We start from the raw sequence: 8910 nt of genomic DNA, 5'->3' as shown, positions 1-8910 counted from the left end.
CCGTTGAGGGACCTGGTTCTGTCCAATAAGCACTGAGAAGCTAAGACCCTTGGATAAGGGTCAGTGCCTGCAGGGACTCTGGCCCTCTGCCTCACCCCTCGGGTGTACCTGCCCGGGGCGTGGATGTGATCACCTACCCTTCCTGAATTATTTTCATGTTGCTGTTTTGAGGGCTGTTTGTGTTGAGGGCCTGTTCAGATATATTAAGGAGTCTCCTTATTCATGGTAGCTATGTTCTGATAGTTGCCATGGACAGCAAACTAGTGAACATCGAACCATCATTCCTAGGGGTAATATGAGTATATCGTTAACGTTCAATTCATTGCCCACAGCACCATAACTTACACCTGCATGAAGCTTATTCAACATCCACAGGTTCTTCATAAGGCACAGCCCAACCTTCTTGTTCTTCCAACCCTGGGCGGCACTTCAGCACGATGCCATTTTAAAGAATGAAATCACCATCCGTGCAAAGCATGGCATCCAATGGACCATGAAAAGGACACTTGCTTACAACGTGAGAGCTGAAACAAGAAGACAATGCAAGGCTTTGCTTGACTTCAGCTGGACGTGGGCCTGTAGGGTGACTCAGACCTGTTGCTGCTCTCTGCTTGTCTGTGGATAGCCGTGAGCGCACCCAGAGCACTGGCCTTGGGGTTTGAGTGAGTAGATTAACTTGCAAATACTTGTGGAGTGCACAGACAGTGCACGTTGACCGTGTTCATGGCTTGGGGGTGAAAGAACAGCAGGTGAGCCACAGTGAGCTCCGAATTCGTGATCAGGTGTTGACCCAGGAACACAGATTTGCTTGACCTCGACCAGCTGGAGTGTGGTGGGCAAAACTCTCCTCTTGGCTTCCGTGCCTCATTAGAAACAAGGGTGCCTGACTCAAGTTACATCTAAGGTCCTTTCTGCCTCCACTGAGGGTTGGTGATTCTTACTCTGCTCTCTCGCAGGAACCAAACAGGCATCATGTGAGTCACTGCTGCGTCACTCGCTGCTTTGTGTTGAGAAGACAATCTCCTTTCTCTCCGTGTGGGCCCCAGAGCACCATGTTTTTCTCATGTCTTGATCTTGGGCCTTAAAGTAAAGTGACATTGCAAATACGTGGTGACTGAGGTGACAAATGAGACTACATCACTACAGGAAGAACATGCAATTGTAGAGCTGAGGATGCCTTTTCCTAGAGAAGGGGCAATGCAAGGTGTGTGTAGCACTGCCCTGGGTTAGTATGTGGGTAGAGGTGAGTGGAATCATGGTTTTGCTCAGCAGGTGAACAGGCAAGGATAACTTGGCAAAGTTTTTAGAACTGCGGTGCCAGGTTGTCACAAAGTGAAGTTACTGGTTAGAGGAGTTAAGGTACAGGCAGCCTGCAGGTATATTTAACCAATAATTTTTAATCAGAGTGGGAAATGATCTAATAAACCTGTGTTATGATAGCACCAACTAGTTTCATGAAATACATGCAGTAGGAATTCCCCCTTTTTCTTTCTTATTTCCATGAGAGAAGGCACAAAGGACAGGCTGGAGAGGAAGTGACCCGTCCAGGTAGCAGGTGAACAAGCTGTTAAAGACCATCCCAAAATTCATGCTGTCTACCATGTTTCTGATGAACTCAGCCCAGCTCCCGTGAAAGGTGAAGCAAATGCATACAGTGTTAGAGTGCTTTGTTTTTCCTCTCAAATCAGAACCCAATTTGTCACTGCCAGATAAGAAGTGAAAAGGTCGTTGTCTCACTTTGAAATTTGTGAATCATTTAATAGCTAATTTGTACCGCTAATTACTACCTTTCATTTCTGTAATTATTTTGAATTATTGTCCTCCTGCTACTATTAATGGGCAAAGCGGGGGACAATAAAGCATGGTTCCAAGTTCCAATTGGTTGTCCTGGCTAATGGAGCCGCTTGGAAGTGACAGAGATGGATTTGCTCCTTCACTCAGCTTTGCTGGGTCATTGACAGGCAGAAAATCAGCAGCTGAAACATTATTTGCATTTTCCCAATCTGGAGCTACTTCTCATTAATATTTTGGGCGTCCACCCTCTTTTTTGGCTGAGCACCAGCAATAATGAAGATAAGCACCTATTACTGCTATGCTTGTTGCTTTTGTAGTCGCCAAATTTATCTGAAACACCTGTAGGCTCAGTTAACCAGCCTCAGACCTTCTGGAATCAGCTCACCGACCACGCAACCGGAATGCTAATGGAAAAATTGTGGTCAAAAGCTGAGAACTAATTAGAGGATGCCTGGGGAAGATTTTCGGTGTTAGGATTCTGGAATGGAATTCCTGGCAACATAGTCGTGTCGGCCCTGTTTGTAAGAGGGTTCGGTGTGAAATTTACAAGGTGACCTCAGCCAGGCAGCCATGCTGGTGGGATGTAAGGAGTCCTGAAAAGGTACTGCTGTCCAGAGCAATAGCCAGAGAGGCTATGTTCATTCCCGTACTTCCAAGCAGCTTTTGTTCTTAAGGACCTGGGTCAGACCCTCCAGGAAGCCCAGAATCTTCAACATTTATCAGCCACCTCGCCAGAGGAGCTAGCCATGGAGGTGGCTCCTAGAAGGGGAAATGTTGAGGACAAACTTGCTCTACTGTGTGATTTTTGTCCAGGGTAAACCCTCTCATGACTTTGGATGGCATCGCTGTAATGACTTTTGTTGATCCACTTTGTAAAAGTTCATTGATTTTATTCCAATGGATTGAGACTTTGGTGGTGATCTGCAAAGTGGGGCTTTGAAAATGACTGAATTTGAGAAGTCCAATCTGGGGTCCCTTCAAAGGGATTTGCTAAGGGATAGGAGTGACAGCATCAGAGAGTATCTCTTATCTTCGATTGTTTTCCAGTATTAATCATTACCATCTGTCAGCTGCAGGAGAGGCCTGTGACATTGTGGAATGAGCATAGGGTTTGGAAGAATAAATGTAACAGCCAATGTTGATTATGTGATTGCTTCCAAGCTGTTGCTGGGCTCAGTCCCTCATGTGCGTTGTCTCATTTCCCGTCCCAGTGCAGACACCACGATCACCCCGCCCTACACGAGATCATCAGGTGCATCCTACATGGCACAGCCCGGAGGTAGTGTCACTGTCTCCAGGGCCCACATTTTTAACCTTTAAGCTGCTATTTCAAGGGGTCCAGAAAATTCTTTGGGCAATAGGAAAATGAAAAAGTCACATTGCAAAAGATAAAAAGAAGGCTCGAGTAGATCAGAAAAACGAAGACAGGTAGAGGAGTCCAGGCGTGGCCTTGCTGCCTCTGTGACAAGTCTTCTGGGCATCTCATCTCGGTCTCTGCAGTGTCTCCAGCTCTCCCGTCACCACTGCAGCTTTCTCTGTCCTGCTTGGTCACGGCGTTCAGTCAAGCATGGCTGCAGGGAGGTCCCCCTCAGGCAGCTTAGTTAATGAAGGGGTGAGGACGTCCAGACACAAGACCCTTCAACCTGCTCATCTCATGAATTTCTCCAACCATGATCTAGTTGGGGGCATGGGCATGGTGCACCTGAGTCTAGCTGCTGGACGAGGGCCTTTGAAAATGGAACAAAAAAATTAAACAAATGGGATTTATTTCCTAGACCAAAAAAATTGATCAAAAACTGAAAGATTCCTGTATTATTTCCCTTGTGCCCCTCCCCCCATTTCACTATCATTACCATCTTTTTTTGGGAAAAGGTTCATTTATTTGAAAGGCAGATTCACTCCACAAATGGCATATGAGTGTGAGTTCAAGTACTAGTTGCTCTGCTTCCAACCCAGCTCCCTGTTTCTGTGCCTGGGAAAGCAGCAGACTTGCATCTTGCCATCCACATGGAGACCCAGATGGAGCTCCAGGCTCCTGGCTTTGGCTTGGCCCAGCCCCAGCCATTGGTACCATTTGGGGAGGTGAACCATCAGGTGAAGATCCCTCTCTTTCTCTCTCCCTCTCCTTCTCCCTCTCCCTCTCTCCCTCCCTGCCCCTCTCTTCTCTCTGTCAATCTCTCTCTCTCTCTGCTTTTCAAATAGAATAAATCTTAAAAAAATTGGATGAAACAATATTGACATATTATTAACTAAATAAAGCCCATAGTTTGCACTAGGTCTCACTGTTTACATAAAGTTCTACGGGTTTTGATTAATATATGATGCCACTGATCTACCATGACAGTGTCATACTAAATGGTTTCATGTCCTAAACATCCCCTGTGCTCCACCTAACCATCCGTCTGGCAACCATGATCTTTTTCCTGTCTCCATAGTTTTGCCTGTTCCAGAATATCACAGAATTGCAATCATATGGACGTAGCCTTTTCAGACGCACCTGAGGTTCCTCTTTATCTTTTCTTTTTTTTTTAACTTTTATTTAATGAATATAAATTTCCAGTGTACAGCTTATGGATTACAATGGCTTCCCCCTCCCATAACTTCCCTCCCACCCACAACCCTCCCCTCTCCCGCTCCCTCTCCCCTTCCATTTGCATCAAGATTCATTTTCAATTCTCTTTATATACAGAAGATCAATTTAGTATAAAGATTTCAACAGTTTGCACCCACATAGACACACAAAGTGAAACATACTGTTTGAGTACTAGTTATAGCATTAAATCACAATGTACAGCACATTAAGGACAGAGATCCCACATGAGGAGCAAGTGCACAGTGGCTCCTGTTGTTGACCCAACAAATTGACACTCTAGTTTATGGCGCCAGTAACCACCCTAGGCTGTCGTCATGAGTTGCCAAGGCTATGGAAGCCTTCCAAGTTTGCTGACTCTGATCATATTTAGACAAGGTCATAAAAGACAGAGTGAGGATAGTAACCAATGATCCTAAGAGTGGCATTTACCAGGTTTGAACAATTATACAGCATTAAGTGGGGAAGCTCTTTATCTTTTCATGGCTTGACACCTCATTTCTTTTTATCATTGAGTCATATTCCATTGTCTGGATGCATAACACTTTATCATGAACATATTGAAGAACATCATAGTTGATTATAATTTTTTAAAAGATTTATTTATTGATTTGAAAGGCAGAGAGCTACAGAGAGGGAGAGTCAGAGACAGAAAGATAGAAGATAGATAAATAGATAGATCGATTGATAGATAGATCTTCCATTGGCTGGTTCACTCCCCAAGAGGTGGCAGTGGCTGGGGCTGGGCCAGGCCAAAGCCAGGAGCCTGGAGTTCCATCTGGGTCTCTGATGTGGGTGGCAGGGGCCCAAGCACTTGGGCTGTCTCCCTCTGCTTTCGCAAGCTCATTAGCAGGGAGCTGGGTAGAAAGTGGAGCAGCTAAGACTTGAACTAGCACTCATATGGGATGCTGGCATCACAGGCAGTGGCTTAACCCTATGCACCACAATTCTGGTCCCACTGATGACAATTTGTGGCAATAATGAATAAGGCTACTATAAACTTTTGTGTGTAGATTTTTGTGTGGACATAATTTTTTTTTTTTAAATTCCTTTGGGTATATTCCAGGGAGCATGAATGCTAGATTGTATAGTTAGATGATGTTTAGTTTTATAAGAAACTACCAAACTGTCTTCAAAGGGATTATAACATTTTTCTTTTTTAAAAAAAGGTCTACTTATTTCAAAGATAGAGCAACAGACAGATAAAGAGATTTTGTGCATCGCTGATTCACTCCCCAAGTGACTGCCACCTCTAGGGCGAGGCCAGGCTGAAGTCAGGAGCCGAGGACTCCATCTGGTCTCCCCTGCGAGCAGCAGGGACCTAAGTCCCTGAGCCATTGTCTGCTGCCTGCAGACACACAGCAGGGATCTGGGTAACAAGTAGGGCAGCGGGGACTCAGACCAACCCTCTGATATGGCATGCCGATGTGGCAAGCAGTGGCTTAGCCCACTGCACCACAGTGCTGGCCCCTGTGCCATTTTTCATTCCCTTCAGCAGTGGTGCTTGGGCTCCACATCCCCAGCAGCATGGTCTTGATCGTTGGAATGGGTGTGTAGTGGTGTTTTGTTTTCATTTGCATTTCCCCAGTGACATGTGGAATGGAGCATCTTCCGTGCTCATTTACCCTCGGACGATCTTCTTGGGTGAGGCATCTGTTCAGATTTTTGCTTATTTTTAAAATTGGGTATTTTATTTTCTTATTGTCTGTTTTCAATAATTTTTTTATATTTCGGATACCAGTCCATTATTAGATATGTTTTGTGAATATTTCCTCCAGTCCATGGTTTGTCTTTTCATTCTCTTAACGGTCCTACTTTTAAAAGATACCCAGTTTAAAAAAAATATTTATTTATTTGAAAGTGAGGAAGAGCAAGAAAGATTTTCCATCCCTGGTTCACTCCCCAGATGGCTGCAACGACCAGTGCTGGGCCAGGCCAAAATCAGGTGCTTCATCTGAGTCTCCCGTGTGGGTGCTGGGGCCAAAACACTTGGGCCACCTTCCACTGCTTTCCAAGGTCATTGGCAGGGACCTGGATTGGAAGTGGAGCAGACAGGACTCAAACTGGTACCCACGTGGGATGCTGGCATTACAGTCAGCGACTTTACCAGCTATGCTATAATGCAGGCCCCAGAGATACCCATTTTTAAATGATACCCACTCTGGGTGAAATATCTCATTATTGTTTTCAAGTAAGTTTTTAACTTTACAAAAACGTACCGGTTTTTCCCTTTCCATCTTTTTGGCAGCATTGTGCCTGTTCTGAGTTTTCTAATGTACTGCTTATCACTTCTCAGCCTTTTGGCTAAGATCAAGTGTAGTATCTAATATACTGCTCGTGTGTGTTTTATAAACGGTCATGTGGTCAGCTCCTCTTCTGCGGGACAGTGTAGGAGTCAGAATGAATGGCTCCATCGAGTTTTTATTGGACATCTGCTGTGTGCAGGAAGCGGATGAAATAACGTTGTTGAGCAGAGTCTGTGTCCTCAGGAGACTCGTGGGCACGATATCGTGGACCAGTCACAGCCCAGTGTGGAAACCTGGAAGGGAATTTGGGGGAGCCCTGATTATGGGTCCCCAGGCCCGGCCAGAGTGTCAGGAAGGACTTTGCCCAAGAAGGGAGGCGTTGCTGAGCCCCAAAGGACGAGCCAGAGCAGGCAGACAGTGAGGTGTTGGGGTGACTGTGCGGGGAGTTGTACCTGTGGGTAAATGGGGGTGACTGTGCGGGGAGTTGTACCTGTGGGTGAACAGCAGGTGACTGTGCGGGGAGTTGTACCTGTGGGTAAATGGGGGTGACTGTGCAGGGAGTTGTACCTGTGGGTGAACAGCAGGTGACTGTGCGGGGAGTTGTACCTGTGGGTAAATGGGGGTGACTGTGCAGGGAGTTGTACCTGTGGGTAAATGGGGGTGACTGTGCAGGGAGTTGTACCTGTGGGTGAATGGGGGTGACTGTGCGGGGAGTTGTACCTGTGGGTAAATGGGGGTGACTGTGCAGGGAGTTGTACCTGTGGGTAAATGGGGGTGACTGTGCGGGGAGTTGGACCTGTGGGTGAACAGCAGGTGACTGTGCGGGGAGTTGTACCTGTGGGTGAATGGGGGTGACTGTGCGGGGAGTTGGACCTGTGGGTGAACAGCAGGTGACTGTGCGGGGAGTTGTACCTGTGGGTGAATGGGGGTGACTGTGCGGGGAGTTGTACCTGTGGGTGAATGGGGTGACTGTGCGGGGAGTTGTACCTGTGGGTAAATGGGGGTGACTGTGCAGGGAGTTGTACCTGTGGGTGAACGGGGGTGACTGTGCGGGGAGTTGTACCTGTGGGTGAATGGGGGTGACTGTGCAGGGAGTTGTACCTGTGGGTGAATGGGGGTGACTGTGCGGGGAGTTGTACCTGTGGGTGAATGGCAGGTGCCTCTGGACATTTTGTATGTTTCAGGCTACAGAGATCATTAGGTTTTTGGAAACTAGGCAAGGTAACAGCATTTGCCTTAAATTTCTCTAAAGTTTCTTTAAATGTTATAATTCTTTAAGGACCATCCTGAATCATGTTTGTCAATACTGGCTGCATTTTAGAATCCTCTGGGAAGCCCTTACTCATGCTGGACTCCGTGCTAGGCCGCCCAAGTCATTCTCCAGGGGTAGAGCCTGGGCCCTGGCATTTGTTCAGAACCCTCCGGGAGAGCCTGACAGGACTGGCAATCTGTCGTGAAGGGAAGGGCCCTCGCAGGACAGTCTGCTCTGACTTGGTGATGACATCGCGCTTGGAAATTCACACAGGCTCTACATCTGCACACACGTCTGTGGGCAGACAAGCCTGCTGTACTGCACAGGTCGGATTTGCAGGTGGCTGTCGCCTCAGTAGCTGCGAGTGCATCCCACTGCCACATTCTTTGCTGGGGCTCACGCTCCACTCTGCAGCTGGGGTCAGCTTTGCAGCCCTGCTCCTGGCTGCAGCATACCTGTGCGTGCGTGTGTGCTTTCTTGAGAAGAGAGAAGGTCAGAAGTTTAACACTGGTTCTCTGTGATTCAGTGAAAGGATATGGACATGTTTCCAACACTGTCTTGGTAGATGAAATTTTTAAAACATTAAATCATGCTTTATAGGAGCACATATCAAATCAATGAAATTGGAAATGTCTTTTGCATGAATTACTTCTCGTGGTGTGGGCCTTATAGAACATGGGGCACCTAGTGAACTTGGCATCGGTAGAAACCAGAGTTGGTTATTGGCCTACTGTTTCCTTAAATGTTCCATATCCAGAGACTTGCCTTGTTCAATCGGAAATGGGTTTTAGGAGTTCTGGTCATGGCGAGAACCCAGAACCATCTTAGAGCATCTGTGAAGGTGCCCCTGTCCCTCAGGCTTTGTCTTCGATTGGGTGCTACCCCGACACCACTGCGTTCTCATTGCCTGTGCTGGTATGGATCTTGTGTTTTCATGGGTACTCCCTCTGCATCTGGTTTATATTTTGCATTTGCTTTTTTTTTTTTTTTTTTTAGCCAGGTAGAGTTAGACAGTGAGAGAGAGAGAC

At 46.7% G+C, this 8910-nt stretch overlaps 1 pseudogene; it reads left to right on the top strand.

The window, feature by feature from the left end:
- Window positions 1–6668: 6668 nt before the first annotated feature.
- On the top strand, window positions 6669–6757 carry LOC133776468 (U2 spliceosomal RNA; annotated as a pseudogene).
- Window positions 6758–8910: the final 2153 nt, after the last annotated feature.

Source organism: Lepus europaeus, chromosome 17, assembly GCF_033115175.1.
Source record: "Lepus europaeus isolate LE1 chromosome 17, mLepTim1.pri, whole genome shotgun sequence".
Taxonomy (NCBI): domain Eukaryota; kingdom Metazoa; phylum Chordata; class Mammalia; order Lagomorpha; family Leporidae; genus Lepus; species Lepus europaeus.
The sequence above is the reverse complement of the archived record's forward strand: the minus strand, read 5'-3'. Positions and strand labels throughout refer to the sequence as shown.